Below are 16,408 nucleotides of genomic sequence, written 5' to 3' on the forward strand. Positions count from 1 at the left end.
TATATATATATATATGTGTATGTATATATATATATATATATATATATATATATAATGGTATTATATGTATAATATGTTAATGATTTCAGTCTACATCATATAAGTTGTCTTACTTTTTGCAGGATTCTGAGTTTTATTAAAATGTTTGTAGTCATCTCTTGACTGATGATTAGCATACCACAAACTCTTTGCACAAGAAGTCTAAACAAAGCTAAAAATAATGGGAAGATAAAGGCAAAAATAGGGACAGATTTTAAATATTGCTCTTACAAACTTAGAAAGTTGCTAGAATAACATGATTTGTGTTGACATGCATTTTCCGAAGGACATGAAGTCTGACATTCAAATGTATGTCATTATTTATTGACTTCAAACTCCAAAGATTTACCAGAAAAGCAGAATTTTATGAGGAACAGACCAAAAATACAAGGGAAATATCTGGGCATTCTATAAAAACCTGGACAGTTTATAGCTATGCTGATTAGTTAGTTCATCACCTTTTTGTATGCCAGGAGTTGTTTCCTCATGAGTTTGGGGGGATAATAGGTGATCTAAATGAAGATACCAATGCATTCCACTTGAAAATCAGTATGTTGCTTATGGAAAAAGGTTGGCTTTCATTGTCAAAGAACCTATTCAGTACTGAGTCACCTACAGTGTACCTCAAGTCCTAGGTAAGTATGGTTAGAGATTACATTGTGCTGAGCTTGAGCATGAATAATCATTTTCTGGTATTTTGGGTGGGTGTTTGGTTTTGTTAAGCATTAACCGGCCTCCCGAGTTTAGACTGATATTATGAGCATTTTGTACCCAGGAAGCAGAGTATATCTTCTTTGAGATGGGTTGATACCTCAAGTAGCTTTGGATGATTTAAGAGAAAAGCCTCCTTACTTAAGGACAAAGACACTGCATTGTTCAATATTTTGGCACCTAAAAAAACATTTGTTAAGGCAAAAGTAGTTCAAAGGATGATAAACTGACAAGTGAGAAAATATTATACCAAGAATGTAGGTTTTTATGTAGATTTAGAATAAGAGATTTTCAACATATCTGGCTAGTCTGCACACCATTTTTTTGGTAGAGGTAGGGGTCAACAATATTATAGAATATTGTAAGGATATATTATGGTACAATCAGCTTGCCTGTTGTGCAGGGAATGCTTTATGTCTCAAGCACAAGGTAATTTTTTGTTTCAACAGTTTAATAGTTAAAAAGCATATGCAGTTGGAATACCTACATTACAAAGTAGGTATTCCCAAAGTAACACCCTTTTACTTATTTATTTTCTTGTTGTTCTACAACTCTTCCCCACCCTTCCACGTTTTTCTTATTTTGTTCCACTGTTCCTTTCATCACAGTCTCACTTACCACTATACTCTATTTCTCCGCCTTCTACTATCCCTCTCTTCTTTCTTCAGGTCTATTCAATATCTCTATGTATATAATTGTATAAATGCTGTTTGTCACCTACTTGTTTGGTAATTTTATCTATTCCTGCTATATTTAATAAGTTTTATTCTTAGAATTTCTATCATCATTCATATTATACATATTTCTGTTTTAGAGCGTTTCTCCTTTATAATCTACTAAAAAGGGGCTATCGTTGCAAATTTGGAGTGCTGAGAAAATGGAGGAGGAGAATACAGGTAAGCAGACAAAAGCAGTGTGTGCCTGTTCATGGTGATAATTGTTGACCAATAGATTATCCCAATAGCTACTGGGATGTCTGTGTCACTCTAAGTCATGGCATCTAAACTGCATCCTCCCCCATTGCAAATATTGAAATGCCATTGCCATGGAGTCATCAATACCGTATTGTTACTCATTTAATCTGAAACAAATTGAAATCATCTGCTCTAGGGAAAAAATCATGTCTGGCTTTGTTCGTTTTAGGAATAGTTACAGTGATGTCAGCATACTGTACATACACAAGATGCCCCCATGACTCATTGTTCCTATATTAGCACTACAGTTTGACATCTACAACGTGTGACTTATTAGAGGCATTTAGGGTTCAGAATTCCTGAAATGGAAGATTTCCATGTACTTCCATTTTGGCAGTTTTCACATTATCTTTAAGGATATTTATTTTATGTTTCTAGATGTGGCTGTTATTACAAATATATAAGTTATTAAGTTCTTCAACAAGTATTTCTTTAAGCAAGTAGATTTTCACATTATCTTTAAGGATATTTATTTTCTGTTTCTAGATGTGGCTGTTATTACAAATATATAAGTTATTAAGTTCTTCAACAAGTATTTCTTTAAGCAAGTAGATTTAAAAACTTAACAGCACTTCATGATTTTTCACTTATTTGAAATTAAAGGTTTTATTGTTATTTGCGTAAGCTTACATTGATAGTAAACATTTCCTTCATACAGATTTTGATGGACTTGATATAAGTTTTACTTAATGGACTTGAAGTACTTTACTGCATCATTATAATACTTTGTTTCCAGATATATTTTCAGCTAGGTGGAAGTCAGTCATGGTTAAATGCATTTGTAAGAAGTATGTTCCCTACGCTTTGTTCTCATTTTGGATCCATTTCTCTTCCATCCCTTTGGCTAAGCTTCAGGAGGAGTTTGTTATGCAACAGATCATTATTTATAAATCAATATATTTTTTCTCAACATGGTTTCAGGACATTTCAGTGGGTGTAGATGTTATTGCTGTCTTAGTTAGCCATAGATTGCCTAATTCACTGGCCAGACAATTGCCAGAATTATTTTTAGACAATCCCAAAAGTGATGTTCTTGACCATGCTTCTCTTTTAAAAGCCATCTTGCATGTCGGCTTATTCAGCAGCCCATCCATAGAAATTCACAGTTCCTTTCTTGACTTCCACTGTAGATTATTCTTTCTAATAGACAAATGTGTGATCATTCTATTTTCCAAGGTTATTGAACAGATTACTTTTGCTCAGCATAGTTCCTTTAAGTAAACAATGTTGCTATATTTTTGTCTGCTAATAGTAATGTATTGACCAGTCACAGGCATAGTTTTGGTACTATTCAATCACGTTTGTCTACGGCAGTTTTGCAGATTAACAGCAAGAAGTGCCATGTCACTTTTGCCAACTTTAATGAGGTTTTTGCCAATCATTCCCTTAATGAGTTTTGAGGTCTCTGAAATTAATTCTTCTATTTGGAGGTACTCACTAAGACTTGATATTAGTGTCTTATGTAACTGACATTAGAGTTTCTTATGGATGCTGTTACTTCTGTTCAGAAAAGCACACTTATCAAAAACAAACTTCAGATATTTTCAAATTAAAAAAAAAACATGTTAGCTATGCATAAACTGGAACTGTTAACACATAAAGTTAAGCATCAAGAGAAAGTAAGTATAGCAACGTACACGTATAAGCTTGTTTGGTTATTATTTATCTGGCAACTTAAAATGAAGAAACAAACCCCCTGTAGTTGCATATTGCTATAAACAAAAGTGAAGTAAAAGAATAACAGGTAATGATGAAAGAAAAATACATTATGCCTACTAAAACAAGTTCTTGTCTTTAATTTTCAGGTGCACAGGATGCCAAAATACGAACAGAAAGTTCTTGTTTATAGTTTAGTCATTCCAAGAGCAGAAGACGGGAAGCTGCAGTTTTCAAAAGTTGATGCTGCTTCATTTTTGAGCATGTCTCGTTTGGGGTGCACATGTACATCTTAACTATGGTTCTTTTCTACTTGTAATCAGTCCAGCAAGAAACTATGAGTCTCCCAAAGCAAAACAGATATGCCAATATTTGTGAGGAGAGATAGCAAACAATCTCTAACGCAATGTTGGGAGCTTTATCAGTCTGTGGATTACATTACATTACTTCATAGCAGAAGGAGGCAGTAATCCTGTTTAGTCCGCCCTTTAGTGCATTTAATATCTTACCATTGTTTATCTTTATCTTCCCCCCTTATCCTTTCTCCACCTGCCCCAACCTTCTTGAATGCTTTTGGGATCTGTCTCAACCACCCACTCCTGTAGTCCAGTCCATAGGTCCACAGCCCTGTCTCTAAAAATACTTTTGAATATCCAGCCCAGGGGTTAGTTATTCCCTGCAGTGGACAAAGCAGTCCTTGTGTTCTGGCCACCACACTTAATGTTTACATGCTTCCTTATTCAGAGTGAGTCTGCATAAGGTAACAACTGAATGTCCCACACATTCCTGACAGTCTAGCAAAGACTTGAGAAAAGACTGTGTGAACATGGGTAAGGAAAAGCTTGTTCACCAAGAAAACAAGCAAAATAAAAGTAAGAGACCCCAAACCTTACCTCAAGATCACAGCAAAAGGCAAGTAGCATTACTTTATGAATTTACTTGGGTTATATAGCAGTATATAAACCAAGAACCAAGAAATGGTGGGTAATGTCCCAACCAATAACTGCGAACCAAAGAAGACTCGTATCATCCGGAGAACAGCAGGAACACTTTATTGTAGCAGTATCACAGTCTGTCTTGGGAACTCTACTGTGTAGGTTGGAAATAAAGTTGGTAAAATTCTGATAAACTCATTGCAATCACTGTTACTATGATTTCCTAGGGAAACTCATTCTGTTTACCTGCCACTGTTTTTAGTAATAACTTTGTCATCCTATGCTTTTCAAATGTTCCTCTTGTTAAATTTTACCTCTACGCCGTCCCTGTTTTGGTTCCCTTATAAGTTGATATATTTTCCATTTAATGTATTTGGGTTTCTCATGTCTGTCATTTTTCATTGAAAATAAAATGGAGATTTATGTTTCAGCATCATGAGCACGTATGTATATTTTATATATTGTTTTTACTATACTAATATATGTATGTATATATATGTATATATATATATATATATATGTGTGTGTGTGTATATATATATATATATATATATATATATATATATATATATGTATGTATGTGTGTATATATATATATATATATATATATATATATATATATATATATATATATATATACACCAAACACATATTTCTTTATTTCATTTATTTATTTTTGATATATTTAATCAATTCAAAAGTATGGTATATCTAATTTCAATAAATGAAACAACCCCTGCATGGTACCAAACATTATCTTCATTTTGATGGTATTGATTGACATTGCCCTTGGTAATCTGTTGATAAATGCTGGCCAGGTGCCCATTTAAGCTGCCTCATTCATCTCAGTGTACTTTTTGGTAATAACACCATCTGCATATGAAACAATGGGACTTGTAGGGACTGGTATGATAGAAACAAGAGCTGCTGTCATAATATGAACTATTGTGAGTCCCCATCTTAAGTTCTCATGTTAACTGGAAAACACTGCTTTGATGAACAAAGTTAGCTCCTTTTTTAAAATGCAGATATAAAACCAGCTAGTTATGCCATCTAAGGGGAGACCAGTTGCTTTGCTTTAATGTGCTTTGTTTCTGTTTCTTCCAGTGAAAATGGGGCAGACATTCATGAAATCATTCCCTGGAGTGGTAGCAACTGGAGGCAGAGAGACTTCTCTATGAAGGCATCACATTGTCATTGGCATACAGAATTATTACAGGATCTGGTTTGCACCTTGAAGGCTTATTAACAGAAATGTAAAACAGTGGGGGGCATTTTTAAATGCCTGAATTTGTGCAGAATCAGTCTTAAGACCTAATTAAGTATTTTAATGAATATGTATAAAAAAGCATATTTATGGTAGCTTATTACAGATGGAGGTAAAGCCCAGGATTGATATATACACACACACACACACAGATTTTTATTTTGTTGTTATAAGAATATTGTTCGTTTGAATTACTGAAATGCAAGTTACACCTATATATATATATATATATATATATATATATATATATATATATATATATAATCTACATACAAAGATACTGAATATTTGTGCAGTTAATTTTTGTGCATCTGAATGAAAACAAGATACTTTGAATATTCCCTTTGACTACTTTTCTGGGTCATTACTGCTGTTTTGCAAAGTGCTGTTTGAAGCTCTCAGTAAATCACTGAGTTGCTTTCCACTTTCGCTCCTTTGGTTCCACTTCTGTACACACAATCCATTTTCTGAATGAAACACAGCTCCCTAAGCAGCATCACTTTACTTGATAATATGTGGTGTGTGTATGTCACAAGAAACACACGATTTTACATGCTGTAATGACATAGCAAGCAGTACAGCTAAGCAGAATTACGAATAGTGTAGATTTGAGTTCCATCCAAGACGCATGTAATGCTGCTGTTATGAATGATATTAATTACTAATGTTAATGTTTTACTCAGATACAACAAAGCCATATCAAGCAAAATAAATGAAAAAAGAATGAGAGGAATGTGAATGATGGTAAGCATACAGAGACGGGCAATCAAGCCATCTGGTACCTTTTCAGGAAATCACTTTATATTAATATAGATTCACGGATCTGGAGAATAGCATGGTCAGGCCTCTTAATAAAAATAGGAATAACAAAAACTATAAAGATCAAGGATAGACAACTAACATCTAAACTCTCAAGTGGATGAATTAGTCAGAAATTTGGCAAATTTCTATTTGGGCATTTTAAAAATATTGTTTTTCCAATGGAAGGCAGAATTTTGTACATACCCCATGCAGGGACAATGCCTCCTGCATCCTTGTTACTTACCATAGCCAGGTCTAAATTTATTGCACCGACATACATCCACTAACTGATTTAGGCTTTGCTCCCTTTTCTCAGTTCAGCCAAAGCGATGATGGCGGAAGGTTTTACCCATACTCAAGCACACCACAGTAACAAGGAAACATTTGGAAGTGAGACTTGAGGGATAATTAAGAATGCCTAAAGACATGTGGAGCATATGCTTTGAGACTTCAGAATGTGTTTGTGATATTGCCCCAGTTTTGATTTGGTTGTAACTGGCTGCCTGTAGGTGTTTTTTTGTATTGTCTGGATTTTTTTTTTTTGCTATTTTATTTTTATCACACACTTGCTAGTAGTAGTAATAATCAAAAGTAATATTAAAATTATACATGTATTTAAAAGATAAAGGTTTTTGAGTGACTGTATTTAACATTTTTTAGAGCATTTATTTAACTGATTATTATGTGATCTTGTAGTAAGAGTGATGGCTATTGCCAAATTTAGAGTGATGTTAGCTGAGCAAATACAGATTTGATTAATGCACTTGTCATGCAAAACATAATAATGGTATATATATCAAGACTATGCCAATGTGAAATAATATTGTTGGTAGTTTTGCTGACTTCTGCCATGGTTGTGTGATTGTTGAGTTACTATATACAAGCAATAAAGGTGCGAGACATCATTATGTTTGACTGTAGTAGAGGATTGTTACATTTTGTGGATGTTCATCATGTTTCACTGTTCCAGTCTTAACCAATAGGTTATTCAGCTCCTGGTAGCCCTCGATCGGCCAGAATACCACAGGTAAGTAAAATTGACGTCAGCTGTCTGTTGTAAAGGATGTCAGGGTGTCCGATACAAAAAGGAGGCAGCCGACGTCACTTCCCCAGTCTTCCTTGCCACGGAGCCCAAAGCAGAAGCATTTCTTGCATGAGTGCCGGTCGGCAGTTTGTTTTTGACTACAAAGTTGAAGTCAACTACAGCTAAGTACTCCATTGGGGATCCTCTTTTCTTCCCTTAACAAATGTCAGAAAAGGTTAGTAATTGTCTTACCTGTGGAAAGCAGATTCCCCATAGAGATTTTCATTCCTATTGTATTATTTGTTTAGGCCTTGACCACGATGTTTCTAATTGTGATCTTTGTGCTTCCTTTAATCCGCGTACTATTCATCGTTGGACTAAGCTTTTAGCTAAGCATTTTGGAGTTTGGCCTTAGTTTGTCGGTATGGTGTCCGCTGGTCTTCAGGCTTCGGATATCCCCAAGAAGCGTAACGATAAGGACCGCGACAGGCTTCCGAAGGTAAAGTCCTCAGTTGATGTTAGGTTAGTAGTCAGTCATGCTGTAGCCAGTGAGGTGCCTTTGCAGCCCCTGCAGCCGTAGATTTTCAACCACAGGCCTCAGTTGAGACCATTCAGAGGCCCCCATTTTGTCTCCTGACCTTCTGCTTGTTGCCTCTTCAGCTGGATCCTGAGCCGCAAATCTGACTCCAGTGTCCGAGACCTCCGTTCTTCATTCAGACAGCAAGCTCATACTGATGACTTTGGCTGCAATTTTGGCAGTTGTCAGGCTTCCCGAGTCATTTAGACTTGCAGGTAAATTTTCCAGTTGTAAGCCTGTGAAGAAGCAGGCTCTAGTTTCCTCTTGTTCCCCTCATTCTCAAATGGTTAAAATGGCTGATGACCTTTTGACTCTTATTAGGGGTTCACAGCCTCCTCCTTAAAAAAGAGGTAGGGATGTCTCCTGAGGCTTTGTCCTTTTCAGGTTTGGATACTTCTAGCATTTCTGTTGATGATGAAGAAGAAGTTTATCAAGTTTTCTCTCCTTTTGAGGATTCAGACGCAGAGGAGTCCATCCCTTCTGCTTCTCCTCAAGAAGATTTCTCTTTTGGTGATACTTTAAATACTCTCAGGGAACATTTTAAATGGGAACGTCAGGATTATCCCCTTTCTAAGAAAAGGATTAGGGAGTTTTTGGATTTGCCTCAGCATAAGCCTTTGGCTATTCCACCTGTGTTGGAAGTGGTTGATGATGATATGATTTTCTGGAAAATTCCTTGACTCCAAATTTGGTTCCTCCTGCTCTCAGGAAACTTGACAGGTACTATAGAGTCCCTGATTCTCATTTGTTTCTTCTCAGGAATCCGTTGGCTGATCCAGAGGTTATTTCTCAAGGCCCTAAAGGAGTTAAGGCCACTGTTGCTAAAAATCCTGTTCCTTCTGACAGGGAATTCAGGAACCTAGATAGGTGGGGTAAAAAGGTTTATACCTCTGCCACTCTTGCTATTACTTCTACTAATTGTCTTTTTCATATGCTGAAGTACCAGCAGCACTTGGAAGCTATTAAGTCTAGGATAGCAGGTGTGCCTCAGTTGGCGGAGAGTAATGATATGCAGGATTTGCTGAATTCTTCCAGTCTAGTCAATAAACATTCATTGCATTGTGGTTTTGACGTTCTAGAAGTCTCCTCTAGGGCTACGGCTACTGGCTCTGTTATTAGAAGGCACGCTTGGCTCAGGGAGCAGCCCCTGCCAGAGCCTGTTAGTCTAAACTTTTTGATGTACCTTTACATAAGGGCAGTCTTTTTGGCAGCAAAGCAGAGGAAGTGCTCAGGAAGATGGAAGACAATGCCAGGTCTATGCAGTTCAATACTTTATACAAGTTTAGCCTCCTTGCTTTAGCAGGAATTACCCTTCTAAGAGTTGGACATTCCCTGATACCAGTAGACAGAGCCGTTCTAGGACTAGAGGTTACAAATCTTCTAGGAGACAGGTGGCTACCCATCAAAGGTCTAAGTGTTGGCAGGCTTCCTCTTCCAAGGCAGGAAGTTCTAAGCCTGCATCTCAGTCTAAACATTCTCACTGACTATCCAACTTCTGCCTGTTCTTGCCTGCCTGGAGAGTCCTTTAGGGGGAAGGTTGGCCCTTTTTACAAATGTCTGGGCCACCATCACAGACGACAAATGGGTACTCAGAAGGGTATCCCTAGGGCACAAGTTTTTTTTCCACACCTTTCCAGTACCCAAAGGATTCCCGGACGCTCCTCCCAACCAAAGGGCAGAAGTAGAAAAGTAAATTTTGTCTCTGTTACGTCTGGGAGCAATAGAATCAGTTCCTGCTCAGCAGGTAGGCCAGGGTTTCTATTCCAGACTTTTCCTAGTTCTAGAAAAAAAAGATGGCACCTGGTGTCCTATCCTAGATCTATCCATCCTGAACTCTTTCTTGATAATTCCAAAGTTCAAAATGCTCACACTGCATCAGTTACCTGCCAATGTTAGAAAAGGATTCCTGACTGGTAACATTTGATCTCAAAGAAGCTTATCTGCACATCCCTATCAGGGAAAGTTGTAGGCAATACCTTCGTTTCAGGGTGAGCAAGCTACATTATCAATTCTCTGTGCTGCCCTTTGGCTTATCTACTGCTGCCAGTTTGTTCACAAAGTGCCTGGCTCCAGTCATTGCTTTTTGCAGGCAAAAGAAAATTCAGATTTATCCATACTCGGACAACTGTCTGATTCAAGCAAATTCTCAGGAACAGCTGGTAAAGGATCTAGAATTTGTAAAGATACTTCTCTCTTCCCTGGGTTACACTCTCAATGTGGAAGAATCAAAAATGGTGCCATTCAAAGAGATAACATTCCTGGGAGCGAGTCTGAACACAGCCGCCCAGATGATATGTCTCACCCAGGAGAAGCAGACAACTCTTTCAGTTTACTTCAAGGACTTAGCAATCCTGTTCCAGCTCCCTGCAAGGAAATACCTGCAAGCTCTGGGATTCATGGCCTCTTGCATTCTCATGATTCCTTATGCAAAACTTCATATGAGGAAATTGCAATGGTACCTCAAGAACACTTGGTGTCAACACACACGGGACCTGGATGTGATAATTCCTCTGCTTCCATGTCTGCAGACAGAGTTTCTATAGTGGGCAACAGCCTGTCTACAGAACAAAGGTATGCCTTTTTGCCCACCCCTGGCCACTCAAGTGCTTATCAGAGATGCATCGGACTACGCCTGGGGAGCTTACCTGGATGGCAGATGCATAGAGGGAAGTTGAAATGCCCAGCAGATGCACCTGCACATAAATTTAAAGGAGTTGATGGCAGTCCAGCAGGCCTTACTAACTTTCAAGCATCTTCTTTCTCCAGGGACCCTGTTTGTCTGGGACAAGCAACACCACAGTCGTGTGGTACATCAACAAGCAGGGAGGGACTCATTCTTACCTCCTGTGTAGACAGAGCATGAGTCTTTGGTCCATATCAGCATCCCTGGGCCTGTATCTCCTAGCTCAGTTTCTTCCAGGAAGGCTCAATGTTTTGGCAGACCAGTTGAGTAGACAAACCCTGGGTCCTCACGAGTGGCAGTTGAACAGAGCAGTTTTTTACAGCATCATTCAATGTTGGGGTACTCCTCAAATGGATCTTTTCTCCTCTCCAGACAACCATCTTCTACCTCTTTTTTTTTTTTTTTGCACCAGACAGCATCACAGCAGTGCCTGGAAAGTGGATGCTCTGTCCTTCCCTTGGACACTGCTGTCCGTTTATGCCTTCCCTCCTCTTCTTCCCAGAGTATTATTGAAGATCATGGATGACCTACCAAGGACTATTCTCATAGCTCCAGACTGGCACAGACAGCATTGGTATCCACTGTTTCACAGTCTCTCCCAATTTCCTCCTTGGCATCTTCCTCTGAAGCCAGATCTTTTGGTTCAGAAAGGGGGAAGCATTCTACATCCTCATCTTCAGTCTCTCCATTTGGCAGCATAGCTCATTGTATGACTCCTTTCTTTTCTTCTTCCCTTTCCCAGCAGGTGACTGACGTGCTGAGGGAGTCCAGGAGGCCTAGCACTAGGAAGTCTTATGCTGGCAAATGGAAAATATTCTCTCATTGGACGCAGGCTAGAGGGGAATCTTCTTCTCAGCCTACCCTTCCTCTGATTCTGGAATACCTGGCTGATTTGCTTCGGGGGGGGGGGGGGTCATTCTTTTTCCTCTATCAAGATCCATGCTTCATTTATTGTTCTTTTGAACAACCCATTTTCTCTCATCCTCTGATGAAAATGTTTCTCAGAGGTGCTTGCAACTTAAAACCTCCCAGAAGGGCGCCTACTCCAGCCTGGGATCTTAATTTTGTTCTAGAGAAACTCAGCTGCCATTGCAGATTTAAAGTTTCTCTTGTGGAAGACTGCCTTCCTCTTGGCTATTACTTCAGCAAGGAGGGTTTCGGAGCTGCATGCTTTGATGGCTGTGGAGCCTTTTCTTATTTTCCATGCAGATAGGGTCTCTTACTGTCAAGCATACCAGAAGTTTCTTGTAGAAATTGTATGTGGCTACCTCCAACCTTGACAGTAATTATTGTTTGGTAACTATGGATATAGAATCCCTATTTACCATTATTCCTAATGAATGGGGCACAGAAAATATCAGAAAGTCTATGAATATTAACAACGTTTTCCACTGATAAGAGAGACTTAATATGTGTCTTACTAGAACTTGTACTTGAAAATATTTTTTTTCTGTTTGAGTAACAGTTTTATGTACAGCAGGTTGGCGTAGCAATGGGCACAGCATGTGCGAACAGCTATGCCTACCTGGCTTTAGTACAATGGGAGAGATGTATTATTACAAGCTACATGTTTTTCTCGCCACATCTTATGGTATGTTAGGTTTGTGGATGACATTTTCCTTTTATGGAATAGTTTACCTGAGACCCTTGTTGAATTTGTAGAGTTCTTGCATCAATCTACAAGTTTTCTTAGATTTACATTTAAGTATTCCTGGGAACAAATTGAATTTTTAGATGTTATGGTGAAGAAATCGGACTTCATCCACATGGAGACTGGTATTTATAGAAAATCCACTTGGAGGAACTGTCTACTTCATAAGAGTAGTATGCACCCCAGGCATATTCCTAAGAACGTGATTAAGGGACAAGTACTTAGGGTCATGAGACTCCATAACGAAGATAAACAACTTAGTTTAGCACTTGAGTCTCTTAAGAAAGACTTCTTAGATTGAGGGTATTCAATAAATGAAATTGATAGATGCATAACAGGCGCATTGAAACAGAGAGAAAGTAAAGGAAGGCCCTATTTCTCTGAACCATTGTTAAATGAAGGTACTGAGATACATGAGAGAACAGAGGTCCTTAGATTTCCTTTAACATATACTCATCAGATATCTATAGTGTCTGTGATATCATCAAACATAATTGGGACATTTTAGATACAGTGGATGAACTAAGAATTATTATAGATATTTATAGTGCCACACTTCTCTTTTAAAAATAATAGATCATTGATGAGGCACTTATGCTATAATCCATCCACTACTACGAAAGTTTTAACATCGACTGGGAAAGGTACTTTTAAATGTAGGAATTGTACAGCCTGTAAATTTATTCATACAGGTATGAATTATGTAAATTCACATAATAGGTCTGAGGTAGAAATAGAGTTCTACACTGACTGTAAGACCAGAAACATAGTGTATCTTAGTTATTGTGCTAAGTGCCCTGCATTCTATATAGGTATGAGTAACAGACAGCTTAAGGATAAAATCTTGGAGCATCAGAGGGACATTAAAAATAAGAAAGATACGAATGCCCTTGCTGAACATATAATGAATTTTGGTGCTGACCATACCTTTAACTTTCTGGTGCTGGAAATAATTTCAGAGAATTTAAGAGGGGGGATATTAGGAATAGGACAGAATCTGCTGAACAGAAATGGATTTTGTCACTGAATGCAGACAAAGAACCAGTTTTAAATGAGGTTGTTTCATTAAAACCATTCTTAAAGGCAAGACCACTTAAACACTGAGATTTTAAATGTTTTACATTTCTGTCAGGTTTTTTTTTATATATGAGCTTTTTCTTACTGTTTTTATTTAAATTATACTATTTGGAGACTGTTCCTTTAAAATGTTTTTAGTGATGGTGTTAACTGATTTTATGCTAGCTACTTAAACCTAGTGTGTACTTGCAAGAATCAGTCTGAAGAAGCGGTTTGATACACCGTGAAAGCACTTACTGTTCTGAATTAAAGTTCTTATTTTATTTATCTTGCCAGTTTGCCATGTTGGACTTTGGGACTTTTGTTGTTTTTTACTTGGATTTTTTATTGTACCAGTCCATTCTTATTCCTGGTGTTGTGCTTTTTACATATTTTCCTTTCTATAGGATGTCTGCACCACTTGGGGAGTTAATAATGGCTCCCAGCTTGCAGTCGTCTGTGAACCTGGTCAGCCAGAGTCCCTTTGTGTTGAACTGGACTTCTGAGAAGTAGATGCCGAACAGGAGAGGACCCAGGACTGACCTCTGTGGGACTCCACTCGTGACTTGCTGGCAATCTGACTTGAGTCCACTACTTTCACACATTGTGTTCCATCTGTGAGCCAATTTGCAACCCACCTAGTGATATAGGGGTTGACGGTTAGTTTGGTGAGTTTATCAATAATTCCTGAGTGAGAAGTGGTATCAAAGGCCTTGTCCAGATCGAGGTAGGCTGTATGCACTGCCTTACCTTCATTCACAGCCCTGGTGACTGACTCAAAGAAGTCAACTAGGTTGAGCGGGCATGATCTCCCTTTCACAAAGCCAAATTGCGTAGTGTCTAGAGTTTGGAGATTTCCCATATTTTTGTTAATCAGGTCCATGATGATGTCCTCCATAGCTTTACATATCAGACTCGTCAGGCTAATGGGGAGATAATTCCCAGGGTCTGTAATCACCCCCCCCCCTTTATGGAGAGGGATGACTGTAGCAGTATGTCATTCGGTAGGGACAAAGCCTGAGGTGAGGTTGAGACTGAACAGGGCACACAGATGTGATGCCAGTTCACTTTGTAGCTCATGTAGAACACAGCCAGGGATATTATTGGATCCCATGGAAGCTGTATTCTTGGCCTTGGACAATGCAGCTTTAACCTATGCTGCAGTAATGCTGGTTGCCCGGCATTCTTCCGGTATTGTGATTGGTCCTTTGGGGGGGGGGGTGAAGTTGGCACTGAATCTGTCAGCCAGTATGTTGGCAATATCTTGGGAGGGTGGCCTAATGGTTAAGGTGTTTGCCTTACAAACACAAGATGCAGGGTTTGAGTCTGACAAGGGATAAATGGCTAAGCTTAAAATGGCTCGCAAGGGCAGTTAGCTTAGTACTAACCTATGAACCTATGAATCTGTTGGCTCAGTATAGAACTATGGAGGAAGGAGAGTGGACAGTTGAACATAATACTAAATGCTGCCCTTTCTTCATAGATGTATGACCTCTGTGTTAATATAAACAACTGGTGGGAGTGTGGGGGCTTGTCTCCTTGCAAAATAATTTTTAGTTATTATTTTGGGAGGATGGAGTTTGAAGGGGGTAAGAATCAACATGTAGGGTTTTGAGGGGTTTGCCATCAGTAAGATGGCATAGACTCCAAATAATGTCCTACTGCCAGTATCCCAGTCATCTGTGTCACTGATATTACAACCTCAAATTCATGACATGTAAATTGCAAATGAGTTGGCAGGTCAGCTTTCCTGCATGACTCCCCAGATATTTTACATTTCACTCCCACTTAGTTTTTTTTTCCTTTTGTTTTGCAGCAGGACATGTTTTGTTCAGCATTTTCTATGTATTATGTATTCAAATTATTTTCTGGAATTATATCTAACCCTGTCTGGCAATTGGCTTAGATGATTAAGGTGCTGTTAATGAGCTTTTCCTGTAGTCCAGTGGTGCAAAGTTTGATTCCCTCAGCCTCCATCGCCTAACTGTGTGATTCTGAGCAAATCACTTAACCAGGTACTGCTCCTGGGCTTAGTCTGAAAGCAGTCGATGGACATCACTGCTGTACCTTGGAAAACAAATATAAAATAAATACATTGATTTCAGAGTTAGCTAATGGTATCGTTTTTTGCCAAACTGTTAATTTAACAATTTGGCAATTATATCACTAATTTAGGAATACTTATCAATGCCAATCCAGCGGTATTCGAGATAGAACCCGGAATGATGTAATTGCTCCCTGCCCATGAATATTAGGGTTCCTATCAGATAACCGAAGACGCATTTTGTCAAATGCGTCTTGGTCGAATGTGAAATGTCGAAAAGGCAAAATGAAGCGGCATATAAGCAAATTCTTTCCCTGGGAAAGAAAGTCACTTGGCCGCTTCGTCAATTTGCCATTTTCGGCACTGTAGTGCGATCTCAGAGTTGGTATATTTAAGTAGGGTGTGTGGGGGGGGCACAGCCCCTCACGGGGGTATGGGGGGGCAAAGCCCCCCACTTTATGTAATGTTTTAATGTCTTTTTTTTTTTTTTTGGGAACACCGATTAATCGCTGTTCTGGTTGTTCGATGTCTTGTGAGTTGAGTTCGATATAACAACGTTCGATCATTTGATCGTTCGTTGTTATAATATAGACCCGAATATTAATGGCGTAAACATGGCTTGCTTATCTAGCAGTATTAGAGAGAGAACCCGGAATGATGTAATTGCTCCCTGCCCTCCTATGAATATTAATGATGTAAACATGGCTTGCTAATCCAGCAGTATTAGCGATAGAACCCAGAATTACATAATCGCTCCGTGCCCTCCTATGAATATTAATGTCATAAACATGGTACATTGTCTTCTCTGTTAGAAGCAGTTTTTAAAAAATATTTTTTAATGCATGGGTGCGTAATGATGCATGCAAACACTTTATAATGTTTCACACCTTTAGACAGGATTTTTAAAATGGACAAAAACAAGCAGTATGAGCACTTTTCTGTGATGAAAACTAAACAATAGGTGTGAGAAGAAGAGTAAATGTGTCTGTT

The 16,408-nt window shown here is 38.5% G+C and overlaps 1 protein-coding gene and 1 long non-coding RNA gene across 2 annotated transcripts in view; both read left to right on the forward strand.

The window, feature by feature from the left end:
* PTPA (protein phosphatase 2 phosphatase activator) overlaps positions 1–16,408 on the forward strand; it is a 1,433,001-nt gene that overhangs the window by 521,205 nt on the left and 895,388 nt on the right. The window lies entirely within an intron of this gene.
* On the forward strand, positions 1,563–7,004 carry LOC122790478. The gene is made up of 2 exons (XR_006363025.1): positions 1,563–1,646; positions 5,423–7,004. It is a non-coding gene; the product is annotated as an uncharacterized LOC122790478 (long non-coding RNA).

This window comes from Protopterus annectens, chromosome 16.part0 (genome assembly GCF_019279795.1).
Source record: "Protopterus annectens isolate FY-2018-M chromosome 16.part0, PAN1.0, whole genome shotgun sequence".
Taxonomy (NCBI): Eukaryota; Metazoa; Chordata; order Ceratodontiformes; family Protopteridae; genus Protopterus; species Protopterus annectens.